The 14,107-nt window shown below is 43.8% G+C and overlaps 1 protein-coding gene across 1 annotated transcript in view; it reads right to left on the reverse strand.

Annotated features, from left to right (window-relative positions):
* Positions 1 to 14,107, reverse strand: part of IMMP2L (inner mitochondrial membrane peptidase subunit 2) — a 650,984-nt gene that overhangs the window by 52,983 nt on the left and 583,894 nt on the right. The gene's annotated exons all lie outside the window — the stretch shown is intronic.

Here is a 14,107-nt window from a genome sequence, read left to right on the forward strand (position 1 = left end):
TTCCTGCCGGAGTCCTGAGGCCAGCTTTCCTAAGACAGGTTATCGGTCTCTCCTCTTGACCCAACAAGGCTCCACAACTCACATTTCTGTAGTCCCACCCCCACCGGCCACGGTCAACTCGGCTGAGGGCCCCTTCCACAAACATGACAAAGGTCAGCCACTCCTCTCATGAAACAAAAGACGCTGCTCTCACGCGTGTGAGCTCAGCATTGCTGGCTTGGACAGAGCTCCCCAAGGCCAGTTCCTACTCAACAGTCAGGACCCCTGAGACAGGACCACGTCAGTGCTGACTCCCCGCCCCACCATGGAGTCCTTTGTCTGCACCAGGCACCCCCTGAGTGCAGAGCCCTGGGAGGGGAACCTCTGACTCCCCGTCTCACACTGTCACAGCTCACGCTGTCACGGCTACAAGCCTCAAGCCCTGCCCCCTAGCCTAACTGCAGGGCATCGCCGCTGTCTCACTGAGCAGACGGAAGCCCCACTTGGCATGAGAAGTTCTAGGTGCCAATCTCATGTTTTTCTTTGTCCTTTCAAACATGTGCTACCCTTAGAACAATTGCAAACATGGAATTTTTAGAAAGTAAATCAACCTCTGTGAATTCACGCATGCACATGCATACACACACACATATATGTACACATATATACATGTCCCTATACCTAGACACCAGTGCACATATCTTCCCAAGGCAAGGTAAATGTTCTAAGTAATAAGACTTAAAAACTATTCCTTATCCTCTTGGAGCAAGGTTTCATAAGAGACTATCAAGCAGGAAAAAAAAAAGTGTATTTTTAGTTCAGTCAGTGAAGCTAGAAAGAAAACAAGAACTGTAACTGTATAAACAAATGAAATGTTGAACCTGTCAATTATTTCAAGGATTCGGTACAGATAAACTGTTCATCAGCTGCCTGGGGCTATACTGTTGCAATGGCTTTAAGCAAAGAGCACTAAATCTACCTCCTAATTGGCTGAGACACACAGAAAATTTATTCCATTACTGTTATTGGAAGACATTCCGAACCAACATCTCAACCTAATAGGATGGAACACTGTACATGGAAGGTTCTGTGCATAAGGGACAGAAATCAACCGTTAACTGTCAGGTACAGAGACAGATTACAGTCGTCCCCCCTTATCCATGGGGGATACATTCCAAGACGCCCCCCACAGTGGAGGCCTGAATCTGTGGATAGTACTGAAGCCCACGTTCTGTTCTTTCCCTACACGTAAACACCCATGATCAACTTCCATTTCTACGTTAAATAAGTAAGAGTAGCAGCAATAACTAATACTGAAATAGAACAATTACAATACCATGCTATAAGGAAAGTTATGTGAATATGGCCTCTCTGAAAATACCTTATTGTAGTGTCTGGACCGTGTGGGTACACTGGACAGAGCAGGACAGCGTGAGACTTCATCACGGCACTCCGAATGGCCCCAAACCTAAACCTGATGAACTGTTGACTTCTGCAATTTTCTCTTTAATCTTTTTGGACCTTGGTTGACCGGGGGTAACTGAAACTGCAGCCACAAAACCATGGACAAGGAAAAACCACCATAAATGGGGAGCTCTGACTAAATGCTATCTTGTAACAGAAAGCCGTGAGAACAGTTTCCCTTCGACTCCATTTCCAAAGAGCTACAAACATAAAAACCATTCCCAGACCTAACCTGGCCGCTCTCAGATGGACCTAGCGACTTGTCCACCCATAATAAGAGTTCTAGGTAAGAAAGGACAGCATAACGAAGCCGTCCACATACCAAAAACTTAGTCATTGGAAACGGACGTGGAACTTTTGTATCAATATCTTCAGAAATGGAATGCCTTACTTTGTGTCTCTGCTGACTGTGGCTGTTTGAGATTGTTTACCTCTGACGACATGCTGGGGGTGGGGGGTGACTGAAACACTGTGGGCTGAGCCACATAAAAGCACCCTGTCCAGTATTTTGTGGTTTGACCAAATTTTAAACCTGGTCTGCAGTGTAGAGAAACAATTTTACACGAGAAAAGAAGAATCAGTGATTTATTTATTTATTTTTTTATACCCTCCATTACCCACAGTTTGATGATGCTCTTAGGTTGGCAATTATTTGGGATAATTTGGGAACAAACTTGCCAAATATACACATTTGCCGACCTACGTTATTTTCCATGGCTGGGGAAGCGGGGGGAGGGGTGGAGGAATCATTTTAAACTGGTTGCTCCAATGAGATCTCAGCAGTTGAAGGATTTCTTTAGCCCATTCATTTAATTTGAGCATTCTGTACACAAACTAATATTAAGGAACACTTCCGGGAAGGCGACAGAGCCAGGGAATGAACTCCGCCTCTCTCTCAACGCCGGGTGTCTTCTGTTACATAAGCTTCATTCCATAAATACGTTTGGCAGAAATGTCATCCTGCATTATTTTTGCTACACGCTGTGATATTCTGAGGATCCGTTGCAGCGGTGGCTTGCAGACGGACTATATTAAAACTTCCACATTGACGGGTTACAAGAGAAAAAATAATCTTGATACCAAATAAACTGTCAGAGAAGATACAGTTTCGTGGTTACCGAGACCCTCGCTTACTCTGGCGCTATTATTTTAACTTAAAAGGTGACGGAAGTTGGTCTCTCCTGACCTAAGACGTAACTCGTTTGTCAGTGATCGGTCTGCTGGTCTAAAACAGGAGACCGAACCTTTCTAACTGGTGGACAGCTGTGGACTCCTTTACACTGAATCACACCCACCTCAGCCTTCCCGGCCGTATTCAAGGCACAGGTGGGTTAGGAAGAAGACAAGAATAGATCGACTTCAACTAAGATGAACATCTGGGTTTAGAGCCACCACACAAAGGCAAAAATACAGAATTGGAAAACTATTTTGTAATACAAAAGTTTTCCAGTGGAGAGATCTAATATTTCCAGATGCTTTTGTGGGTAAAAAAGAAAAATAGATTTGATATTTGGTGGATATATTTTTTTAAGACTTTGATTATTCATTTTAGAGAGGGGAGAGAGGGAGAGATAGAAAGAGAGAGATAGAGAGAGAAGGGAGAGAGGAGCAGAAAGCATCAACCCTCCCATTATGTGCCTTGACCAGGCAAGCCCAGGGTTTCAAACCGGCGCACCTCAGCGTTCCAGATTGACACTTGATCCTCTGAGCCACCACGGATCAGGCTGGTGGGTATTTTCACATATGTGAGTAAATATAGATCTTAAAGAAAACACTGTTTTAAGAAACATGTAGAGCAACCATAGCAATTCAGAATGTTGTCTTCAATTCAAAGAACATCTACTTAGCATCTATACTATGTATTAGAAGGAGCACTGGGCTTTAGGAGAAAGACCATCTCTTACAGACATGTATGACTCACCAGTTACTTCTGTTGTCAGCTAGTGAATAGACTTGTTCTTTTTGCTCTAGTATCACTGGTATCAGAGCTAAGCTCTTCCAATGTAAAAATAACCTAAAACCGGACCAAAGGAAACTGATTTTTCTCTCCATCCATCCTTTAGAAAGCTCTATGACAGTGGTTCCCACATTTTAGTGTATAAAATAATGTACTTGAACCTAAGATCCTTATTGAGAGGGTCAGAGTTGGGACCAAAGACACTGGAGTTTTACATCAGCCCAGGAGAGGACACGGGGGTGCAGGACCCGCTATCTGAGACAGGCAACCCTAAGCGTTGGAACAGCACCTGCCTGTCGCTTCCCAAGAAAGCTCAGTTATAAGACGTGTCGCGCTGCAAACAGTCCACGGTAGAGACTCTGGATGTGTGTGTGTGTGTGTGGGGGGGGGTTGTGCCTGGTTTACTGTGCCTTCCCACCCACGTGAGGTCGCCGGGCACGGAGTTGGGAAGAGATGACCGGTAGCACTCTGTTAAGTCCACCTTGTATGTAACAGTTAAAATCGAGTCAAAAAATTAGAAAGTAAGGTTTTGAGGATGCGTTACCTCCGTTTTTTTTTTTTTTTTTCTTTCATTCTAGTTGACGTGTAAGAGTAAATCATTTCATTTCAATGACTGCTGTGCTATTGCAACCACTCACAAAAATTCCTGAACGTTTTAGCGATCGACTGCCGCCAGCAGACTAAGCCGGCTCTAGGGTGCATGGTCTTTTTTTGTATCAGTTTGAGACGCAAGTCGTGTGCGAAGTAAAAGACTCCCCTGGTCAGCCCTTTAGAGTTGTTGCTATACACAAATAAAACTGAGTCAAAATAACCCTTCTACGTCATGCCGGTAATGCATCATCTTTTCACTCAAACTTCTTCCACACCTGAAAGACACAGCAAGTTACCGCAAATGAATTCCGGTGAAGGCCAAGCGTGTTCGGTTCCCAGGGGACTGTCCCTACTAAATTTGAACACAAATGTTTTGGTCATTGAGAAGGACATGACTTGCATTGAGGCTTGGCAGAGGGAACTATGGTCCTTTTGACTCCTGGGCATTTTTGGTCAAGTGCTAATGCCCGTCACTAATTATTCAACTCTACACACCATGTCGCAAATAACCTACCACGTGCACACTTCGGCTTTTCTAAGAATAGCCTGATGGCTTATCTAGTCTTTCCCAACTGCTGTACTTGTCAAAACAGGAGACCCGTTGAAGAGGTGTGTTCTCCCCGCTCAGGGCCCTAGGACGCCACCGAATCATCTACCCGAGATGAACTAAATAGATGTTACTCCGCTGATCTGGAGGAGATGAGGTTTCTTTTTTTTTTTTTTTTTTTTTTCCTGGCCGGAGCCAATTCATTAGTTGCCCAGGAGAACAGCAATCATTACTCATTAGTAACTCTTCTTCACCAGAAGCATCTCCTTAGGGACCTTCCTACCCAAGAAGTGAGTGGCAGAGCCAGGTTTTGAAGTAGATTTTTCTTTTTTCTTTTTTTTTATAACCACAGGTTGGACATTAAAATAAAATACACGGAATTACCATCTTTCCACAAGCTTTGAACATAAGTGCTGTCCAGAACCTATCCCCCAACGGTAATTAAAATCAGTGGGTCATCTTGCTTCCGCTTTCTGTGCTGCCTCTGAAGCCGGCTTTGACGCCGGGTGAGTTATTTACTGGCCTCGCGTAGGTAAGACCCTGGGTGGGGGGGGGAGAGCTCAGAGCCCCTTGCTCCTGTTCCCCCTTCATTGGCATTGGAGTGCCTTCCACAAAGCTCAGTGCTTGAGCGGCCCACCCGCATTCACATTCAGGAAGTGTAGGGTGCGGTTCGATGCCTGTAACTGCATTAGAAGCAAACTCTCTGGATTCTTTCCCTATATTGTGGATGGGAAAGGGGTAGCGTGTTTAAAACAAAAAAAAAAAACAAATTGGGAGGGTTTACTCGGGAGCTGAAAAGGGAACTGAGAATTCAGCAGAGACAAAAGAGAAGTCTGACCTAAGAAAAGCATCTTCCCAATGTCTCTGTGCCCGTGACCGCTGTCGAACGACCTCCCAGGGGAACCTGGGGGGCATTCAGAGGGAATGCTCTGACCCCTATGGATTCTACTGCACTGGGTTCCTCCTGTCACCCCTCTACCAGCTCAGGACGCTGCCCGCCCCTCCTCGTCTCTCCCGAGGCCTCTCTGCCCCTCTCCCTGGGCTGCCCACCCGCTGTACCTTCCATTTGTGCCCGCCGCGGTCTGTAATTAGTAAGGGGGCAGCTAATTCCTGAGAAAGTGTCTGCTGATTAAAAAAATCTAGAAGTCTTACCTTCAATCTCATCTGCATTGATATGAGACTTTTCTGTACCCACACTCAGCTGGGCAAAGCTCATCTACAGAGGGAGGTGCCTCGGCCCCCGCCCGGGTTCCTCTCTGCCCGGGCTCCTTTGTGTGTCTGTCTCCTCCTCCTCGAAGTCCCTGCCTCCTTCCTGAGTTTAGAAGCTGCTTGGGACCGCGGCTCCTCTTCCTGTGGGCTTATGACGTGCTGACGCAGGCTTTTCGTTTAGGAAACTGAGACGGTGCAAGTGAGAACTGTATATAGGCACCCCTTGTTAACCTTGTCGAACGTAAGGCTAATGATTGATCCTGATTCTTCTAAGAACTCACGGATCACTGAAGAGGCGTTTAGTTATACACACTGTGTTGGACGTGAATGCAGGGCAAGCCGAAAAGTATGTACATTTCCCTCAGTAATATATTTGACCTTGTGCTGGAAGAATCATCCACTTAGTGAATTAGCAGTTGAAGAAATGTGCTTTCTTTTCTCCGATAATGTAGAACGTCTTTATTCACTATGCCGAGGAAAAATTCTCAGCATAGCGTATAAGGTGTCTCTCATTCTACATGAGTCAATTTAAGCTCTGCGCATTATTTGATTTTTCTGATCATTTTAAAATGAATTAAAAGCATTGTTTTTCCTTACTCTTGAATTCAAAGTGGCAAAAAATAAATTCCCAAATTTGAATTTGCCATTACGGTATCCTTTGTTATCAATAATATCAAATATTGATTCAATATATAATATTATTTCTAGGATAAAGATATTCTATAATTAATTCTAAGAAAACTATGCATATACTATAGTCTTAAAATGAACTAAAATATTCATTTTCCACCTTCAAATATAATTTGGTACAAGATATAAATGGAACTTATCTGACACATGTTATGAATTGTCAAAAATCTTCATCCAAAATAAAACAGACCTATATAAAACACTAACAATAGCCTGTGCCCCAAATAAAACTTTAAAGAGATAATTACAAGGGAAGTCAGCCAACTTAATTATACTTATTATAATAACAGAAAGCACGTACGAAGTTTCGTGATAATTATATACCTAAGGTGATACGCTATGTAGACCTTCAACTTCTTTGCAAAATGAATAGGCAATAGACATCAAATTCCCTTCTCTAATAAAGAAGAATAATCACTTTGTTCAATTAATTTACAGCCTTCTCCTTTGAATGGGAAGTAGGAACAGCTTGGCTGGTTATCCCAGTGTCTTTCCAGCCTGGTTGTGGGTGGAACAGAGGAGGCCCGAGGAATGCCGTAGCCACGGTCAGCCGGTGAGCTCCTGGGATGGGGTGGGGGGTGGAGGGTGGGGGGTGGAGGGTGGAGGGTGGAGGGTGGAGGGAGGGGGTCCCAGCTCCCTTCAGCCCTGCTTCCCTAGGACTCCTTACCCCCCCCCAGCCTTTCGGTCCCTACATATACAGAAAGGAGGTTCTGAGACACCCACTGGGCTTCTAGCTCACGCCTGAACACGTATCTTCAGCCCAAGGTAGACAGGCATGATTTTAATTCTCAAGATGATCATACTTTCCAAGAAAGACCATGACTATTTTAAATTAGAAATGAACAGTTGGCGGGGAGGGGAGCTTCGGGGGGGGGGGCACATCAAACAGGATAAGATTCTAACCTGTCCTGTGAGCCTGACAATTTCAGGAGGCTTTACCTCAGCCTTTTCTTTTTTTTTTTTTTACCTCAGCATTTTCAACGTGACAGCTTCCTTTTCTGACAATATGTTGTTTGCTCAAAGGTGTTAATGCAGCCCAGTTGGGGAGAGGGAACAGGCGGAAAGGCACCTGTATGAACTATACAAGTCCTTTGAACACATATATATATATTTTTTTTTTCACTGTTTTGAACGCCTGTAAGGCAGTCTGAGAAAGTAGTCCCTTCAGGACCTATATCTATTTATTTATTCACACAGAGAGGCTGAGAACCAGACCTCTGGAGTGACGTCACCCGAGGCAGCGGCCATGGCTGAAGGCAGACAAGCTGTGATGAGAAAACGGGCTGGATCTTCAGGGACGGTCCGGAAGGCCGAGTGCAGTATCTCAGTGTCTAATACTGATGGCTGGTTGGAATGGGAGTGTGAAAACACTGGGCTGAATAAAACATGAAAATTGATTTCATGTCCTTTAACGTCTTAATGGGGCTAATAGAAACTTGAATGATCAGTGTGGCTCCTGTTGCCCATCAGACCGCACCCCTGCACTGACCTCCCCGCCTCTCCCTGCCCCCCCCCCTCCACCACCCACGCCCCTCGCTTTCTCTTAGGAGCTGGGAGTCGTTGGCTCCCTCCCTCCACAAGTTCATGGCAGGCTCTCTGCCCGGGCTGTAATCTTTTCCTTCTTTTTTCTAGTTAACTCCAACTTATTCTGCATAGGGCCACATGCCCCTCAAATGGGCATATCTCCCTCCCTCCCTCTCTCTCTCTCTCTCTCTCTCTCCCCCTCTCCCCCTCTCTCTCTCACACACACATACATATTTATATACATATATATACATATATATGCTTGCATGTATGCTTGTGTTAATGCTACTTTTCCTATTTTAGTATTTTATTGCCAAAATCTAATCATAGGGATAAAAATTTGCTTTTAGCAATGGAAATAGAAACTATTTCATCTATAAAAAATAGTGAAGAAAACACTATTTTCTCTATGGCCAGAAGGAAACAGCTCAGAGAATGCTGCTTGGTTCTTGAGAAAACCTGAAGACATTTCTAAGTGGAAAGCACATAATTCTCCAACATTTGAACCAATTTTTCCTCTCTCTTTGCTTGGGTAAAATTTGAGTAACCTCCTTTCACATTCCTTTTTAAAATATTTTATTTATTGATTTTTTTTTTTTTTAGAGAGAGGAGAGAGCGAGAGCGAGAGCGAGAGAGAGAGAGAGAGAGAAGGGAGGAGGAGCTGGAAGCATCAGCTCCCATATGTGCCTTGGCCAGGCAAGCCCAGGGTTTTGAACCTGCGACCTCAGTGTTTCCAGGTTGACGCTTTATCCACTGCACCACCATAGGTCAGGCCTCACATTCCTTTTTAATGTGAACCATTACTTAATGTTGTAATTACTTCCAAGTGCGTATGTAAGATGTATATGTATATACATATGCACATATAAATAAATATATATATATGATGGTCATTAATAATTAACACCAATTTTTTAACAGTTACAATATAAAGCATTATAAAGTGCTACCCTTGCACTGACATGAGATATACTACATCATGAAAGAGTTACTGTGGTTAATACTATTAATTGGTAATTCAAGTAATCTGATATAATCCATCTGTTGGAGAAAGGCTAATTTAAGAAGGGTCCACTTTGACTCTAGTCTGAAGAGATAATGATGCTGCTCAACATAAAAAGACTTTACAGAAAGCTAATGTGACCCTCGACCCGCACACGCCTGTCTTACTCTGCAAACCATGCCAAAGCCTCTCAGCCAACTCATTCCTCTGGGATCCTCACCGTCGCAAAGTGGCTATCCATGAGGGAGGCCAATGAGGTGTCAGAGATCTTTCTTTTCCTCCTGACTTGTTCATTGCCAAGGTCCAACTTTCCTACTGAAAGAGTGCATAATGATGTAATGCCTAAAAGCGTGATCGAGGCCAAAGAACCAAATGGAGGAAACATGGTCACTGACCTAGGTTGAATGATACTTTGTTGAATGTGATCTTAAATGGCGAAATTCAAATTTTCTTTTAGAATAACAGAAAAATTGACCTTTCGCTATTCTTCCTTAAATGTGATTCAGCTAAAAATGGTCAGTTAGATCAGAGGTCAGTAAACTTTCTTGGTAGAGAACTAGATAGTAAATATTGTAGGGCCCCATGGTCCCTGCTGCCAGTATTTGTCTCTGTCAGAATGGTGTGAAAGCAACCACAGACCACACCCACACGAATGAGCTTGGCTGTGTCCCCGTGACACTTGACCACCAAACAGGGGGTCGGCTGCGTTTTGCCCATGGGCTGTTATTGGCCAACCCCTGATGCAGATGAAGGAAAGAAAATGGCTTAAAATAGTCACCAGGAACTCATCAAAAGGAAGGTAGGCAAACAACTCCCCTACGGAAACTTTATTGTAATACTTTAATTTGTAGAGGTCACTATCTTTTTTCTTATAACTAAATGTTGCTTTGCTGTGGACATGGTCATCGGCATGCAACCTGATAACTTCTTACAAGCACTCTGCAAGGCAGGTCTGAGGTCAGCCGTATGACCTCATTCCCTTAGGGCCATACAGGTACAAAGTGCAGAGCGGAAAGCCAAATAGCCCTTACCTGGAGCCTAGTGTGTGTGCTCACACCTGTCTATGTTCCTGCTGGAAATCAGAAATGTAAGTTTTAAAACTGCAATCATATCCCCAACTTAACCTCAAATCATATTACTTTTTAAACAGGATACTAGAAACAGAGTCATAATATATTTTCTAAAACGTGACATTAGCAGCTGTATTTAATCAGAAATAAAATCAGTTTGTCATCAGTTTCATGCTACAGTCATTTCAGGGGATTTGAATCAGATACGATAAGTAAATGGTGTTAAAATTACAGCAAGTTGAGGAAAAAGTCAGAATTTTCAATTATATCTAAAGTTGTTTTCTTTTTTTTATACCAAAAGCTATTAATAAAAATAGATTAAAAGTGAAAGCATGTGTTTTAACCAGTAAAATATCCTTGAAACAAAGCTGACCAAATTTTTAAATTTTTGCACCAAAAAAACATAAGAATAAAAAAGTAATTTTGTACCAGTATAATAATCTTCTATTGATAACGTGATAACTTTTGATTGTTATTTTTCAATAATAGGATGACATCTTACTAAGTATGTCTCATTCTGTTGGTGATGACCGCATTGGGGCGGCTGGCCTTACAGACGGTTCCAGTGAACTTGAACGTCAGATGCTCTCGTCCTCTCCAGCGGAAAAGAACCTGGGGCATCTTTTCCGTATGACGACTACACGACAATTTGGAAGAGCAAAAACAAGCCATACGGCCTTGAATTTTCCCCGCGGCTCTCCCTTTAACAGTAGACACATCATCGGAAGAAGAGCGGAAGCATGAGAGGGACTTCGTGTCTGCCACTCCCTCCTACCGCAGATTCTGCAAGATGGCGTGGTGGGTCGCCCATCACGGGAAAGCTTATGCATCACTGCCAAGTCACTGTACACCACAATGGCTTTAGCTCATTGTGAAGATGCTTGATCTGACCCAGAGGCCACGCCACTCTGTGTGCTTATTACTGTGATGGCGAACCTTTTTTATAAAAACCGCCCACTTTTGCAGTGCGGGTCAACTTGGTCCCTCCCGCCCACTAGTGGGCAGGCCAGCTTTCACGGTGGGCCAATCACAGCGCCGTTTGGTTGCTCTGCTACGCCCACCATGAAAGCTGGAACACCCACTAGTGGGCAGGAGGAACCAAGTTGAGCAGCACTGCAAAAGTGGGCGGTTTTTATAAAAAGGTTTGCCATCACGGGCTTATTATGAGTAAGAACCTTAAGTAATATAGAAAATACCCCAGTAACACTACTTTACTCTGATCTACAGAGAGCGCTAGTGTGTACCACATAATTTGCCGATTGTATATGGATATTTCTCTCTCTCTTTTTTACATGTTTCTATCTAGTTTGTCCAAGATATTTCAGGTTCCTTGAAAGAGAAAGGCTAACGTGTGTTTCACATTTTCCACAGGGCGGCCCGGACCTTGACATAGAAGTCCTTTTGTATAATAGGTAAAAACGATGAATTCACATAAAGAATATTTATTAGAAATACTGCCATATGTTTGCATATTACCTAAAAATATGTTTTAGCTAACACACATTTTTATAGTGGCTCAAAAATTCCATGATAAAAACAGCCACATTAAAAAAAAATGCTTATTTTAGTCTCATGTCCCTAGAGTTACTTTTTTTTAATAAATTATATCAAATAAATGACATGGTTATTTGAATCAATTAATAAATAGATCTTTTGACTAAAAAAAAAACCACCACCACCAGATGGGTTTTCCAGTTGCCCTTTGACCTGTAAAAACATTTAATTGCTAGCAGAACATTATAATTTGCAGAGTATTAGGCCTTTGGAAACACCTGACAGGTCACATAGCTTTGTCCTATCTTTTTACAGCAAAGACGCTGTCAGTAGAATAGGCTTACACTGGGGCTGTGGTTTGGTGACATTTGCTACCTTCACTGGAAAATGGAAAAGAGGAGGAAGCATTCTGTTTTGGGGGGTCCCGGCTATAGAAGCTGGTTTGGGTACCAATACAGCAGCCCCTCAACGCTCTTCTACCAGAGAACTTTCATGCCTCAAAGCAAGACTGAACCCTAAGCACAATATAAGCCACATATAAGGCACTGCGGTGAGCTTGTCTTTCAGTCTGCAAATATAAATAAAGGTATCACAAATTGGTGAACAATTAATGAGATTCACAGCAGGGATATTTCATCACTGAATGCTGTTTTCCTGCCAACTGAGACATGCTGCATGTCACTCTCCACCAGGCCACCTGTTCCCACCTCTGAGTGAAATGAGGGAGCCGCCCGAGGGCACATTGGGCATTATTAACACGCAGGCTTCCTCTTAATCGGGCACGTCTCCCCACCACCGAGAGCCAAACACCTAGTGTGGTGAAAAAAACAACAACACAGCTTTGTACGTCGGCAGTAGAATCTGGACTGCTCACCACAGAAAAAACTCAGGCTATACAGCATAATATTCCACCGTGATCGTATTCTCGCCTTGCTGGGAAACTGCTTTCTTACTCTAAAGCAGAAAAAGAAGAAGAAGAAAAAAAAAAAAGATGTGTGAGAAAACAGAGTATTATTTGACGTGACAAATCAGTAAGAAGTGGCTTATCAGAGAGGAAAGGGAAGTGGAGTTTGTATTTGTCAGCGTGAGCGGGATAATGACACTGTGAACCTGGAGTGTCTTTGAGAATCTGAAAGTGCTTCCCTCGACATTAATGCCTAATGTTTCAGGACGCTCCCCCCCCAGGGAAGTATCAACGTGTTAACCTGCCCTCTTTCCTAAGAGGTGAGACGAGTTCAGAGTATGGAAAGGTACTTTGCTAAGGCTCCCGCATTAATTTCTTACAGTTTTTATCCCTTGATTGTAGTCCTGTCTCCTGAGCAACCGAACTGCTGTTCACTGAGCACACTGGAGGGTGGGGAAAAGGCATGAACACTTGATTTCTAGAAATTTCTTATTGAGGGAGTCTCTCAAATAAAGATCCATTTTCAGAAGTCGTCAGGTTGCTAAGGATGAACTCGGCACCAGGCAATTATTTCCCCTCTTAATTCTCACCATCATCCCTGGAAGTCTCAAAACAATGCCCTCATCCAGAGGCGATGTACAAATCACGTTTGAATGGCTTATGCCTGTGACATAACTTTCTAAGGTGCCAAACCCGACAAGAAGATTCATCTAGGGACGTGCGCTCGCCCACTCAGGCATTCTCTCGAAACGTTTCTCTCAGTAGCCTCTACGCGCCGGGTTCTAGGTGCTAGTAAGGGGCAATGACCGACTTGGGCAAAACCCTTGACCTCGTGGAGCTTCAGTCCTGATAGGGGGATAGGAAATGACCCCTGCCTGCACAGACGGCCTGATTGGACATCCTGAAGATGGGCAACCTGGGCACCTGGCAGGCAAGCCATCGGAAAATGGCACAGACGACTCCTGCCCACGGAGACAGGGGTCTTCAGAACACCTACAGATACTCCGGGAGGGGAAACTGCGCTACACCCCCAACACGGAACCACTCGTACAAAGAATTCAGTACTTGCACACGTCTTACTCCCAACATGCACATAAAAGACAACAGACGTGTAGGGCAGCGGCTGACCGGGGCTGAAGAGAAACATCAGATACTGAAACACTGTGAGAAGTACAACTCTGTAGGGAGCCACCGTTAAAATGGGTCACGCCAACTTGGGGCTCCCGGAGCAGGAAGAACGAGCCTCCCCAAACTGCTCTTCTCTTCTGGAAGTTATGACTCTTTTACTCTATTAGTACACTCAGTTTTCTTAAAATATTGGGCAGCGACGACTTTCCTTCCTCTCTCCCCCAGAAGTATAAATGAAACTCTTACTGTACTATCTTTAGTGATCATTATTCTGGTAGACTTATATATCCGTGTGTGTGTGAGTGTTTGTGTGTGTGAGTGTGTGTGTCTCTCCATCCTCCAGACTTTGTCCTTCCTACTTCCTATTTTTGAGTTTTCAGTGGCCGAGAATTAAAAATGACTTTTGTCTTCTAGTTTGGAACCGACCGAAAGATACAGACAAAGAAGAAAATCAAAATGTCAGCTTTATTACCGAGAAAGCTGATCAAAGCATATGGCTCGCGCCCTGGCTGGGTAGCTCAGTGGCTTAGATTGCCACCCTGGCACA

This window comes from Saccopteryx bilineata, chromosome 7 (assembly GCF_036850765.1).
Source record: "Saccopteryx bilineata isolate mSacBil1 chromosome 7, mSacBil1_pri_phased_curated, whole genome shotgun sequence".
NCBI lineage: Eukaryota > Metazoa > Chordata > Mammalia > Chiroptera > Emballonuridae > Saccopteryx > Saccopteryx bilineata.